Here is a 13,695-nt window from a genome sequence, read left to right on the forward strand (position 1 = left end):
ATGCTAGGTATTCAAGATTAGTAAAAACTTTCTTATGAGTGTTTTGATTACTAAGAGAAGTTTGATGCTTGATGATTGTTTTGAGATATGGAGGTAGTGATATTAAAGTTGTGCTAGTTGAGTAGTTGTGAAATTGAGAAATACTTGTGTTGAAGTTTGCAAGTCCCATAGCATGCACGTATGGTAAACGTTATGTAACAAATTTGAAACATGAGGTGTTCTTTGATTGTCTTCCTTATGAGTGGCGGTCGGGGACGAGCGATGGTCTTTTCCTACCAATCTATCCCCCTTGGAGCATGCGTGTAGTGCTTGGTTTTTGATGACTTGTAGATTTTTGCAATAAGTATGTGAGTTCTTTATGACTAATGTTGAGTCCATGGATTATACGCACTCTCACCTTTCCATCATTGCTAGCCTCTTCGATACCGTGCATTGCCCTTTCTCACATTGAGAGTTGGTGCAAACTTCGCCGGTGCATCCAAGCCCCATGATATGATACGCTCTTTCACACATAAACCTCCTTATATATTCCTCAAAATAGCCACCATACCTACCTATTATGGCATTTCCATAGCCTTTCCGAGATATATTGCCATGGAACTTTCCACCATCCTGTTTATCATGAAACGTTCATCATTGTCATATTGCTTTGCATGATCATGTAGTTGACATCGTATTTGTGGCAAAGCCACCGTTCATAATTTTTCATATATGTCACACTTGATTCATTGCATATCCGGGTACACTGCCGGAGGCATTCATATAGAGTCATACCTTGTTCTAGTATCAAGTTGTAATCATTGAGTTGTAAATAAATAGAAGTGTGATGATCATAATTTAATAGAGCATTGTCCCAATAAAAAAAGAGAAGGCCCCCCAAAAAGAGAGAGAAATAAAAAGGGACAATGCTACTATCTTTTTTTTCCACACTTGTGCTTCAAAGTAGCGCCATGATCTTCATGATAGAGAGTCTCTTGTCTTGTCACTTTCATATACTAGTGGGAATTTTTCATTATAGAACTTGGCTTGTATATTCCAACAATGGGCCTCCTCAAGTGCCCTAGGTCTTCGTGAGCAAGCAAGTTGGATGCACACCCACTAGTTTCTTTTGTTGAGATTTCATTCATTTATAGCTCTAGTGCATCCGTTGCATGGCAATCCCTACTCCTTGCATTAACATCAATCGATGAGCATCTCCATAGCTCATTGATTAGCCTCGTTGATGTGAGACTTTCTCCTTTTTTGTCTACTCCACATAACCCCCATCATTATACTCTATTCCACCCATAGTGCTATATCCATGGCTCACGCTCAAGTATTGCGTGAAGGTTTATAAAGTTTGAGATTACTAAAGTATGAAACAATTGCTTGGCTTGTCATCGGGGTTGTGCATGATGAGAGCATTCTTGTGTGACGAAAATGGAGCATGACTAAACTATATGATTTTGTAGGGATGAACTTTCTTTGGCCATGTTATTTTGAGAAGACATAATTGCTTAGTTAGTATGCTTGAAGTATTATTATTTCTATGTTAATATTAAACTTTTATCTTGAATCTTTCGGATCTGAATATTCATGCCACAATTAAGAAGAATTACATTGAAATTATGCCTAGTAGCATACCACATAAAACATTCTGTTTTTATCATTTACCTACTCGAGGACGAGTAGGAATTAAGCTTGGGGATGCTTGATACGTCTCCAACGTATCTATAATTTTTTATTGCTCCATGCTATATTATCTACTGTTTTGGACATTATTGGGCTTTATTATCCACTTTTATATTATTTTTGGGACTAACCTATTAACCAGAGGCCCAGCCCAGAATTGCTATTTTTTTTGCCTATTTTAGGGTTTCGAAGAAAAGGAATATCAAATGGAGTCCAAACGGAATGAAACCTTCGGGAACGCGATTTTTGGCACGAACAAGATCCAGGAGACTGGGACCCTACGTCAAGCAACCAACAGGGAGGCCATGAGGTAGGGGGTGCGCCTACCCCCCCAGGTGTGCCCTCCACCCTCATGGGCCCCCTGTTGCTCCACCGACGTACTTCTTCCTCCTATATATACCTACATACCCCCAAACAATCAGATACGGAGCCAAAACCCTAATTCCACCGTCATAACTTTCTGTATCCACGAGATCCCATGTTGGGGCCAGTTATGGAGCTCCGCCAGAGGGGGCATCGATCATGGAGGCCTTCTACATCAACACCATAGCCCTTCCAATGAAGTGTGAGTAGTTTACCTCAGACCTTCGGGTCCATAGTTATTAGCTAGGTGGCTTCTTCTCTCTTTTAGGATCTCAATACAAAGTTCTCCCCCTCTCTTGTGGAGATCTATTCGATGTAATCTTCTTTTGCAGTGTGTTTGTTGAGACCGATGAATTGTGGGTTTATGATCAAGTTTATCTATGAACAATATTTGAATCTTCTCTGAATTCTTTTATGTATGATTGGTTATCTTTGCAAGTCCCTTCGAATTATCAGTTTGGTTTGGCCTACTAGATTGATCTTTCTTGCAATGGGAGAAGTGCTTAGCTTTGGGTTAAATCTTGAGGTGTCCTTTCCCAGTGAGAGTAGGGGCAGCAAGGCACGTATTGTATTGTTGCCATCGAGGATAACAAGATGGGGTTTTTATCATATTGTATGAATTTATCCCTCTACATCATGTCATCTTGCTTAAGGCGTTACTCTGTTCTTATGAACTTAATACTCTACATGCATGCTGGATAGCGGTGGATGTGTGGAGTAATAGTAGTAGATGCACGCAGGAGTCGGTCTACTTGTCTTGGATGTGATGCCTACATACATGATCATACCTAGATATTCTCATAACTATGCTCAGTTCTGTCAATTGCTCAATAGTAATTCGTTCACCCACCGTAAAATACTTATGCTCTTGAGAGAAGCCACTAGTGAAACCTATGGCCCCCGGGAATATCTTCCATCATATTAATCTTCCAACACTTAGTTATTTTCATTGCCTTTTATTTTACTTTGCATCTTTATCATAAAAATACCAAAAATATTATCTTATCATATCTATCAGATCTCACACTCGTAAGTGACAGTGTAGGGATTGACAACCCCTTACCGCGTTGGTTGCGAGGATTTATTTGTTTTGTGCAGGTGCGAGGGACTCGCGCGTAGCCTCCTACTGGATTGATACCTTGGTTCTCAAAAACTGAGGGAAATACTTACGCTACTTTGCTGCATCACCCTTTCCTCTTGAAGGGAAAACGAACGCAGTGCTCAAGAGGTAGCAAGAAGGATTTCTGGCGCCGTTGCCGGGGAGGTCTACGCAAAAGTCAACATACCAAGTACCCATCACAAACCCTTATCTCCCGCATTACATTATTTTCCATTTGCCTCTCGTTTTCATTTCCCCCACTTCACCCTTGCCGTTTGTTTGCCCTCTCTCTCTATCCTCCCTTGCTTTCTCTATTTACCTTTTTTTGTCTGTTCCTCGTTTGCTTGCGTATTTGATTGTTTGCTTGTCACGATGGCTCAAGATAACACTAAATTGTGTGACTTTGCCAATACCAACAACAATGATTTTATTAGGACTCCGATTGCTCCTCTTACCGATGCTGAATCTTGTGAAATTAATGCTGCCTTGCTGAATCTTGCTCACAAGGTATTGCAATCTGGGTTTTATTGGCTGATACGTCTCCAACGTATCTATAATTTTTGATTGTTCCATGCTATTATATTATCTATCTTGGATGTTTTATATGCATTTATATGCTATCTTGTGTGATTTTTGGGATTAACCTATTAACCTAGAGCCCAGAGCCAGTTTCTGTTTTTTCCTTGCTTTTGAGTTTTGCAGAAAAGGAATATCAAACGGAGTCTAATTGACTTGAAAATTTACGGAGATTATTTTTGGAAAATATAAAAAATACTGGAATAAAAAGATACCTAAGAAGAGTCCTGAGGCCACCACAAGGGTGGAAGGCGCCCCCCGTCCTTGTCGTCACCTCGTGGGCCCCCGGACTTGTTCCCGACGCCAACACCTCTTATAAATCCCCAAACCTCCAGAAATAAACCTAGATCTGGAGTTACGCCGCCGCAAGCCTCTGTAGCCACCAAAAACCAATCGGGACCCTGTCCTGGCACCCTGCCAGAGGGGGAAACCATCACCGGTGGCCATCTTCATCATCCCGACGCTTTCCATGATGAGGAGGGAGTAGTCACTACTGCAGGATGCTGCTAACACGACACTATGATCAGAGACCCTTTCACGAAACTGTGTGTGATGCATTAATCACAAACGGGGATGTAAAAAACCGTCAAAAAAGGTGCAAACCATTTGCAATGGCGGATCCATCAAGGTTTAGATTTTAGTTGCGTGTGCGATTTAGGGAACACTGTTAACCCATTCGAACTATTTGCGATGAGGTAGAACAACAGAAACGGGCAGCCATATCAATGTGTGTGCGATATACAGCATAAAGTTCGCTCCGATGAACTGTTTGCTATTAGGGAATTCCACAGAAACAATTAGCCAGATCAAGGTGTGTGTGATATAGGGCATACGGTTCACTCGGACGAACTGTTTTTGATTAGAGAACACAACAGAAATGGTTCAACTTAACAAGATGTGTGTGATACGTGGCAAACAGCCGACTCGGATGAACTGTTTGCGATGAGAAATTACAACACAGACAGTAAATACAGTTAGTTCATGTGCGTTTCTATGTGTACAAAAAACATTGAAAATGCAAACTAGTTGCTTGCGATGGCTAGGAGTATCGCACACAATGCGTCTGCGAGTACTCGTGTGCGATGATTAGTAAGTTACACATAAGTTTCCTTATGTTAATACTTGTGTGATAAATAACATGTGGCACCGGATACTGTATTCGGGTTGTGTGTGTGCTCCACTTAGTCTTCCCGCGCTCTGGCGAATGGTTCCCGCGCTCCACATGGGTGAATTGTAAAATCCACGCCTCTTCCCTCACCTGTTTCCCGCTACCAGCTAACGGCTTGCTGCATATAACCCAGGCGGCAACGCACCGCCGTGACACTCTGCGCAGATCTAGTCCTCACCCATCTACCATTAGTTATTCCAAGCATGCCAGGCAACGACCAAAGCTTCGACGTCGACGCCTACATGCATTACATCTTCGGCAAGGAGAACGAGCCGGAGCAGGTGGGGGAGCAAGAGCTTCATCGGCCGGTGCAGGCACCATGGCCCATCGGCAGTATATCAGCGTGATAGTCCTTGGGAGCACAATCGACATATCACAGAGGAGGTGTGATGAGCAGTTTGCCATCCACCATGCAAAAGATCTAGAGCTGCTCAGCGACATGATCTACGACCCACTCGAAGATCCACCATCACGAGTGCTCATCGAGAGCGTAATGCCCCACAATGACTGGGCAGAGGACCTCTGCGATTCAGTCAAGACAAAGGCAGCCTGCGGCTTCATCATTGCCTGCGGCGGCCGTGTCAACCTCGATCCCGATGATGTGGTGGACAGGCTCGAGCGCATCCTTGGTGGAGTTGACATCCCCGATGAAGTAGAACATCACCAATGTGGTATCTTGAGGATGCAGGTGATGGACGGAATTTGCTACCAGGCCAAAGACATGGAAGTGGAGCGGTTCCGCGGAGTTGTCATGTGCGCGATTGCACGCTGTCAAGCTCTTCCGGAAGAGGCCCAGCAGCCCCAAGAGCCTCCCAACGCCAGTAGCTCCGTAGGCGGAGGCGGGTCGGGACACTTGGAGTGAACGGCCGCAAGGGTGCCATGTTGATCATGGAGTCCGAGAAGACCATCGTCGGAAGGCCGCCAGCTCAGCCTTTTAGCTTATATTTTATTATAATTGTATGTATCTGTAGGTCATGAGTGTTCTGGGCCTTGCCGCATGTGGCATTTTAAATTATCCTGAATATCAAAGACAATTATTAAGAATTATTAACCATTGCCATTGTAGATTTGCCTCAACGGCGATCAGAGCGCGCGCAGGGATGCCAGAGCGGAGCGCGCCGCGGTCGCCTTAACGGCGAGCAACCACGTGGTCAACCTTCTACAATCAATAAATTTTGACCTTGTTTCTCGTCACATTGCAGATTACAACACAATAAGTAATTGCAAATCTGTTCACACTATCAAATTATTATGTGTTTACACTTAGCACCGGGCTATAAAAAGTACCCACTCGAAAATTACTTCACAGTTCCTCTCCTCATCACCCATAAAACTGGTCTTTCCTGTCAAGTCGTTCCGCCATGAATGGTAGGAGGAGTTTAGGGTGGACATATAACCATGTAGCAAAGACCAAGGCTGCGAAAGCACTAGAGAGGTCCCACCGTGAAGCCGCAGCCACAGCAGACATATCCCGGCGCACCGCGGAGCCCTCGAACGAGCTCTCACGGGCACACGAGGGCTCTCACAAGCGCATTCGCGGCGTCGGCCATCGTGATGAGCCGGCGTTCCTAAAGTCCTTCGCCGGCGACGAGGACATTCTCGCTGGCGTCACTACGCAGCAGGAGCTGGTCGACGGCTTGATGAAGCTGCTCAAGATCAGCGATGCCTCGGTTGACAAGGCTACCGGCCTCGTCGAGCAACTCATGGGTGACAATGCGAAGCTCCTCAAGTTGCTCGCCGAGAAGGAGGAGGAGGCCGCCGGCTGGAAGATGCTGCATGAGCAGAGCAGTGCCTCGGAGATGACACTGAAAGAGGTCGTCGAGGAACTGATGGGTGGCTTGAGGAAGCTCCGTATCGAGCGCGAGCAGGAGGTGGGGGAATCTGTGGCTGCTTTCAAGCAAAGTCGTGAGGAATTGAAGAAGGAACTGGAGGATTCGTTGCCCGGCGATCCATCGATGAGTAGAGACACTAGCGACCCAGATCATTGTCTGCAATTTCCTTCTTCTCTTGCCCCCGTGTCTCCCGGGCTTTGTCGCATGTGGCATTTTAAATTATGCAGAATATGTAAGACAATTATTATGTACGCAATTGTAAATTTGTCGTCGTATTATCCGTTGCCATTTTATTTGTGGTCGTATTATCCGTTGCCCTATGTGGCAATTTTAATTAGGACGGAATACGAGTTGAAAATACGAACATAGAAAATGCTGCCATGGGATCACAAGCAAACACCCTCCGTCTAGGTGCTTTAATTAAACCATTAATGGAGAAGTTGTGAGCGAGGCAGTGGCTAGTGCATGGAGGTCAAAGGGCTCGCTTCCCGATGAGCATGGGCGGCCTTGATGCTCGCACGTGTCCCGTCGAGCTTGCGAGGTGGACATGATGCACGCGTCCCGTTGAGCCTGTGCGGCAGACTGCTCACACGCATCCCGTCGAGCTTGCATGGTGGGCTTCTCGTGCTCGTCCCGTCTAATCAAACATCTGCACGCACGCCACCGAGTATGGTTAAGTTTTGATACGGTTAATATAATACAACCATTTGCGATATTAATGTGTCAGCTTTTTGTTTCAAAAAGGAATTCGTTGGCTACTAATGTGTGCGCCTCTTCTCGAACTGGACGATTTTTTATCACGGCATATATGTGCCATGTCATGAAACCATGCCAAGTTTCATGTTTTTGGGTGATTTTTTGATTTATTGTGATTTAAAAACTAAGATTCTTAATGTTTCAGGACGATGACAAGTTTGTAATTTATTCTCATTCCTTAAATGAGACCTAAACATGCACCCAATGACACATGTACGATTTCCCACCCATTTTGCCTCACTGGAGCAAGTGCTTGTAGTTCAAATTTGAATTATGGACTACATTAAATGCATAGAAAACTTAGTAATTAGTAATATATATACAATGGCCAAACGAACCCTAAACAGTTTCAAATTTCAGCCCGACACTCCTGTTATTCTATGATGCCTATGGAAAACAAAGTTCAAGGTGATAAGAGGCAGCGATTATCGTTTCACCCACAAGAGGGGCATATTTCCCTACCGGAACCATGAGGGTTGCGACAGGCTCCAGTTTGTAAGAGGCTTGTAATATAGCTTCGCCCAAATTGAACAATTATTTGTACCATGTAGTGACACCATGCCAGGTTTCATGATTTCCTAGTGAGTTTTGGATTTACAGAGATTTAAAAACTGACATTCGCAATGTTTGTGGCCAAGCCAGGATGGCGAGACGGTTGAATTCGTTCCCATTCATTCCATGGGACCTAAACATGCACCCCCATGAAACATGTACATTTTTTCTAGCCATTTTGGTGCACTGGAGCATGTATTTGTAGTTCAGATTTGAATTATGGACATTAAATTGCCTAGAAAACTCAATTAATGAATAAAAAAGGTCAAACGAACCCTGAATAGAAAATACGAGGCTAGAAGAGGGAGTGAATATCCTTTGGCCCACTAGGTGACACGTTTCCCTATCGAAACCACAAGGGTTCTTGCAAGAGGCTCCGGTTTGTAAGAGATTTGTAATAAAGCTTGGCCTAAATTGGCAATGTTTTTAGCATGACATATATGTGCCATGGCGTGACACCATGCCACCTTTGATGATTTTCTGGTGAGTTTTCGATTTATGGGGACTTAAAAACTGAGATTCGAAATGTTTGAGGACCAGCCAGGACACCGGTATGGTTGTAATTCATTCCCATTCCTGGCATGGGACCTAAAATTGCACCCAAGGACACATGTATAATTTTCTAGCCATTTTGGTGAACTAGAGCATGTATTTGTAGTTCATATTTGAATTATGGACAATAAATGCCTAGGAAACTCAATTATTGTATATATAAAAAGGCCAAACAAACCCTGAATAAGTTTAAATTTCAGCAAGGATATCATGTCATTACATGTTGCCCGTGGAAGAAAATACAAGGCGAAAAGAGGCAGTGATTACGTTTCGCCCACAAGGGGAACACGTTTCCCTATCGGAACCACGAGGCTTCTTTGAGAGAAGCTCCGGTTTTTGTAAGAGGTTTCTTATAAAGCTTGGCCCAAATTGTACAATGTTTTTACCATGACATATATGTGCCGTGACGTGACACCATGCTACCTTTGATGACTTTCTGGTGAGTTTAGGATTTACGGGGATTTAAAAACCGAGATTCCAAATGTTTGAGCACGAGCCAGGGCGCGGGTACGGTTGTAATTTGTTCCCATTCCTGGCATGGGACCTAAACATGCACCCAAGGACACATGTATAAATTTTCTAGCCATTTTGTTGAACTGGAGCATGTATTTGAAGTTCATATTTGAATTATGACATTAAATGCCTAGGAAACTCAAATAATGTATAAAAAGGGCAAACGATCCCTGAATAAGTTTAAATTTCAGCACAAATATCCTGTCGTTCCATGTTGCCCGTAGAAGAAAATACAAGGTGAAAATAGGTAGTGATTATGTTTCGCCCACAAGGGGGACACGTTTCCCTATCAAAACCACGAGGCTTCTTTGAGAGAAGCTCCGGTTTGTAACAGGCTTGTAATAAAACTTGCGCCACAATGGACGAAAAAAATTCCTCGACATATAAGTGCCATGTCGTGACACCATGCTAGGTTTCACGATTTTCGGCTTAGTTTTGGATTTACGGGGATTTAAAAACGGAGATTCTTCTCACGAAATGTTTTCAAATGGCACATGGTTCACTTACGAAAGCCAATATTCAATGAAAACTTTGTGGAAACCATATTTTAAAGTTTCATAAAAAACTAAAAAAATGTGATGTTAAGAAGGTGTTGTTTTATTACGACACGAAATTTCTAGTTGAAAAACATTACAAGATGTGAGCTATGAAAAAGATAAATTCAGCCCTGAATAGTGACATTACTATTTGGCACTATTCAACGCTCATTTTTTCTTTTTCATAGCTCACATCTCGTAATGTGTTTCAACTTGAAATTTTGTGTGGCAATAAAACATCATCCTCTTAACATCCCGCATTTTTTCAATTTTTTTGAAACTTCAAAACATCTTTTTCTAGTGGTTTTCACCGGTTTCCACCAAATGTTGGTTTCCGTATGATATTCTCCCCCCTGCTGCACACGCGATCTAAGTCGTGCATTTTGATTGGCCAGAACACAAACCCCACGGATCATACGTGTGCATCGCTGGATGCTCCCAGATCGAATGGAAACCTTGAGCCCATTCGACAGCACATGCAGTACATGGGTAAGCACTGTGTGTATGCGTCCTGCTAGCTCACGATTCGTTCTCTACTAGGTTATCAAAACTGGCTACAATTTCTCGCCACTCCTCTCATCGGTTTCCCACCTCTTCTCCCATCGTTTTCCCACTACCAGTGTCAGTGCTCATTGAAGGTTTGAGTCATATATGTATGATGTAGATGTTCATTTAATTCTTATAGTTCATCTCATCCAAAATCAATTAGTTTTATAAAAAAGCTATTTTAAGATTCATTGAATTTTGCATTGTAAAAGTAAAAACAAAAAGTGACAATACATTTAGAAAAAAAGTTTGGGCAATTAAGATATGGAAGATTCTAGAGAAGTAAGGAGCAGTGCTTGTGTTTTGAGGTTTGTGCATTGTGCTTAAGTTCAACAATGGAGTCTTCTAGATTGTACATGTGGCAGAATCTAGTGGAATGTAGATGATATCCAACGGCCAGTAGTGCTCGGATTTGCCATCTCTGTACCGTCGGATTGGCTTCATTCAACGACCAACTTTCAAAGTTATTCGCACACTATATATGTGTATAGATATATATAGATGTGTCCCATGCTAGACCAAAGAAAATTTGAGCACATGCGTGGGACGACCCCCCCCCCCCCCCGCTGCCGCCTCGAAGTTGAGAAACTGACATCATACATATTGAACCAGGCTTGGAGTCGGGTACGGTGTTCGGTTTGTAATGTAGTTGGTGGCCCATAGAAGTTGTGCATTTGGGATTTATACACATCACACACCACTGTACCCATACATATTTTCTGGCCGCATTTAGTGTATACGAGGTCTTGTGATCGACCATGTCTCCCTTGTGCGGTTTATTGTGATGACATGCATATCTGTGGGCTCCCCGAGTGTATATATATCATTCCATTAACCAATAATGAGGGGTATGTGTTGGCCATGAATGGATTCATCCTAGTTCGTGTTAGGGCCGGTCACCATCACATGTCACTCAACCAAAGCTCAAGCTCATGTGATGTCAGGATTCCCTCCCACATGCTCGGATTACTGGGTTCGACCTACATCAAACCCTGAGTCTCGTCCTTAACTACCTTGCCTTCATGGTTGTTGTCTGTATCGAGAGGTAGGAACCACATCTAAATTGTACATTATTCTATATTGAAAACACACATCACCCCAAGAGGTGCTGGTTTTGTGGTCCCTCTCGTGCGATTTTTATGATGGTTCAATCTATTGGCCCAAGTGGTTTATCGACAACAACAACTGTCGTTTCACCAAACGATAGATTCGTTGGTCCGTCTTATGGTAAGTCATGGCGAGATGCATGTATGACCAAAGTATCGACCATTACGTGCATCCACCCCGCTGACACGAAGTGGGAGGTGGTGGGCCAAGCATCCTAGCTACGTACGATATATATATATATATATATATATATATATATATATATATATAATATAGGGTGGGTCTATTCTAATAACACCCTTGAGAGTCTTATTCTGATAACACCTGCTTATTCTGATAACACCCACCGACCCGAACACCCCGCACCGCCGGAACCCCGCCGAACTACAAAAACGAAAAAAACCACCCCAGCCGGCCACCCCCACGCACCCCACCCCCACCAAACCCACATTCTTCGCCGATCAATCCCCACCCACCTATCCTCGATGCCCATGCCCCACCACCACCACCCCCAATCCCTAGTCCCCACCCCCACGAGCATGGCGCTCCGGCGCGGCGCAGGATCCGGATCGGGATCGGCCCCCCTAGCGCCCCACTCCTCCTTCGTCTGCCCCCGCACCCAACCTTCCTCCAACTCCGCCGGAAACCACGGCAGCAGGTGATGCTTCGCCGACCTGCCATGACCTACCATGGAGTGCGCCCTGTCCCAGATCCGCCGCCTCCCCGCTCAACTGGCTTCCTCCCTCTGGTCAACCGCCATGGCTTCCTCCATGGAAACCAGTGCTGCCACCTTCAACCACCGCTACCAGCTGCCTTCGGATCCGGTGCATCGGCGCCCCGGCCCGCCAACCACTACGCCACATACGCGGATCCGCCGGATCCCAGGCTCCGCTCCTTCCCCCAACCTTCTCCTTCAACGGCGGTCAACCCGCGGCAACTAAACGGGCCCCTTCCCCAACGGTGGCGACGCGAAGCTTCTGCAGTTTGTGGCGTGCGTGGCTGCAGTGCAGCAGGTGCGTTCTTGCAGTCCACCAGCGCGACAGCCCGATGGATGCACTCCGACCTCTGCCATCGACCTTCACGAGCGAGATGCGCGCGCTGGCGGGCAAACATAGCCCGCCCAACCTCTCACCCCACCCACGTCGGCGAGCAGGGAGGGGAGGGCCAGCAGCACGCACACGCCTCTTCCCATGCCCATCCAAGCTCCGCCAGTGACTTCCGGCGCCGCTGCATCGTCAGGATCCGGCGTTAAACCTCCTACGCGCGACCAGAGCCGTGTTGGCCTAGAGCAGTCGCTGCCTGCACCTGTAGTACATCCAACGACACCGTGTAGTGCGGCCAACGACGGTTTGTCGGACCACCAACGATGGCTTGCACACCCGTGTTGCCTTCGGGCTCCCCTTGCTCTTGCTACCTCTCGTCTTCAAGCTCCTCCTGCCCTGCCGGAAGTGTGTTGACATGTTCTTCCAGTGCTACCATATGTGTTCAGTTGGCAGGCCCGTGCAGCTAGGTTGCCACCCCCGTGCAGCTCGGTTGCCACGGCCGGCCTCCAAAGCCTCCCCCCCAACCCCGACACTAGACAGCCCCGCCCCGTCATCCCTTCGCCGCGATGCACGCGAGCTACACCACCCCAAGGGCCGTCTCTCCTTCCACCGGCGACGGTCATGGCAGTGCACTCGTCCCTCTCTTTCACTGGAGGATGCTTTGTGTTGATCTTCTGGTTGAATTTGCAGGGATTTTTAGTTAATTTTTTAAAGGAAAATCAGTTCCTTTACCTGAGGTGTGCAGTTTACTTGTGCATATTTCCATATAATTTTGCACTTACTCCTGCAGTGCACTCGATGCGGTCCGCTCTGTCCGTGTCCGGAGTTTAGATGGGAGCTTGATGAGGTTCACATTCAAATGTACTACTCGACAGTGGTTCAGCAACTCATCCCGTGCAGCTCGGTTTGCACAGGCGTGCGATTTGGTATACCACCCCGTGCAGCTTGGCTGTGGTGGCGTACAGTTTGCATACGTTTTTTACTGCAAGTTTTGCATCATGCGGTTTGATCTGTAAATGCGTTGACCATGCAGTACTCAGATAATGTATGTCTCATGCAGTTCGGCAAACGTGTGAGTGCAGCTTGGCATGTAATTTCGGTGGGGGTTGCATTTTTTTTGAATTTGTTGTGCCATGCAATGTGTGGTTGCTGGATGTACTTCTTTTCGAAGTACTATTGGTTGTGTCTAGAGGTTCATTTCATCTTTCTCAAGCGGTTCATTTTGATGAAAGAAAAAAAGTTAGGAAAAGAAACTAATGTAGTGCACTAGCCTCTACTCTAGAGTCCCGACGCGTTAACACAAAGAAGAAAAAATGGACAAAACAGAAGAATGCAGTGCACTTGGTTCGTCACTACAATCCCAAAACATGTTAATGAAAAA

The sequence above is a fragment of the Triticum aestivum genome, chromosome 5A, assembly GCF_018294505.1.
Source record: "Triticum aestivum cultivar Chinese Spring chromosome 5A, IWGSC CS RefSeq v2.1, whole genome shotgun sequence".
NCBI classification, from domain to species: domain Eukaryota; kingdom Viridiplantae; phylum Streptophyta; class Magnoliopsida; order Poales; family Poaceae; genus Triticum; species Triticum aestivum.